The sequence below is a fragment of the Sinocyclocheilus anshuiensis genome, unplaced genomic scaffold (assembly GCF_001515605.1).
Source record: "Sinocyclocheilus anshuiensis isolate Anshui unplaced genomic scaffold, SAMN03320099.WGS_v1.1 scaffold1973, whole genome shotgun sequence".
NCBI classification, from domain to species: Eukaryota; Metazoa; Chordata; class Actinopteri; order Cypriniformes; family Cyprinidae; genus Sinocyclocheilus; species Sinocyclocheilus anshuiensis.
This window is the reverse complement of record NW_015538051.1, coordinates 302,845-304,813: the sequence shown is the minus strand read 5'-3', so window position 1 is coordinate 304,813 and position 1,969 is coordinate 302,845.

The following is a 1,969-nucleotide window of genomic DNA, read 5'->3' as shown; positions in this document are numbered from 1 at the left end:
ATGTAGACGGGTCGGTAGCCACACTGTTGGTGACTACGCATTAACTTATACCGTATAAATCAAACAAATATTGATCCTGTTGAGGTGACAACAGTGCCGTTTTTTTATCCAAACATCAGCACGATTACAAATGTGATATTGATTTTATACAACAGTTCAATAAACAAGAAGAGACTTACATTTTAGACACCACAGCACTGTTTCGCGTCTCTGAGCGAAAACGATTAAACCATTTAAATGATTCTGTTCAATCGCAATGACTCACTTAACCCCTTTGGTGTCACCCTCCATTTTCGGCATGGAGACACAAATGACATACCCAAAATAAAAAGGATGCTGCTCATGAGTCTTTCTGACTAGATACATAATCAACATATGTTGGGAGCAGTTGACCAAAAAATTAAGAAAAACATTTGATTACAAACTTGCAGCCTTTCACTTCACAAGACATGAATCGATGGACTGGAGTCGTGTGGATTATTGTGATGTTTTCATGATCAGCTGTTTGAGCTCTCATTCTGATGGCACCCATTCACTGCAGAGGATCCATCGATAAGCAAATGATGTAAAGTTATATTTCTTCAAATCTGTTCTGATGAAGAACTCGTCTTTGTCTTGGATCGACTGAGGGTAAGCATTGTTGTAAATATGTGTCACTAAATAAATAAATTTGTCATTACTATTCCTTTAATGCAAGACAATAAGACATTCAACATTTTTCATGAGGCTTTTTCATCTTGCTACACACAAAAGCCATTTTCCGATCACAGTTGTATTTATTCCACTTTTCCGAGCCTATAGCAGGAAGGAAAAAAATAAAAAAAACATATATATATGTTATTGTTACAGTATTCTGATAAAATGTAATGCTTGTTAAGGTAATACAGCCAATTCTATTCCATTAGCATTTCATAAATATTAGGTGAAGTTAAAATGCAGTTCCCTTTCATGGGAACTTCAAACTGCGTCCTCTAGGGGTCGCTATGGGGAACGCCTCGTCGTGACCCGTGTCTGAAGCATACATTGAAAAAACACCACAGCCATGACGTCACTACCGGTGCGACTATAGTATAAATAGGCGCCGGGAGAACACATCATCCTCTTCTTCGTCTTCACTGACTGTTTTGTTTGAAGCGTGCATTTCCGTGGTAAGAGCGATCTCTTTCATTCATTATGGCGAACACTAGCAAAGCGTTTAGAAGATGTGTGCATCCGTGTCATCGCTATTTGACACCCGATGACACACACGATCTATGCGTTGTTTGTTTGGGCAAAGAGCACGCACGCGATGTCCTCGAGGGGGCAATCTGCGCGCATTGTGAGTTTTTTCCAATGAAAAAGCTCCGTTCTCGTTTGTCTCTCTTTTCGAGTAAACAATCCTCCTGCCCTGCGTATGATGAGCTCTTGGAAGTTATGGATCGCGCCACGGCGAGGCTTGACTTGCCGTGGAAGCGGACTAAGGAAGTGACGTCGCGAGGTTGTCTCGATGAGTGTTATCTTTCTGGCCATAACCCTCTAACGCTCAGGTGAGCCATTCCTTTCCTTCCTGATCTCCATACAGAGATTGAGAAGGAATGGAAGAGGCCGTTTTCCTCAAGCATCCATCGATTCCAGCATACCAGCTATGCCAACATCGAGGCGATGTGCGAAAACAGCTATGAGAGGATGCCCCCGGTAGAAGAGACGCTGGCCAGCTATCTCTCTATGGGTGAGACAAGCAGGCTGCCTCTGCTATGGGCAGGTCCATGGTGGCTATGGTAGTGACGGAGAGACATCTGTGGGTGAACCTGGTAGACATCGGGAGGAAAGAAAGGGGCTTTCTTCTCGATGCCCCAGTTTCGCCCTATGAACTTTTTGGTACCTCCGTTGAGACAGTGGTCGAGAAGTTCAGGGAGGCGAAGGCACGCTCAGCGGCCTTCAAATCCTTCATTCCACGAAGGTCCAGGTCTGAGCCCGAACAACCCAGGGG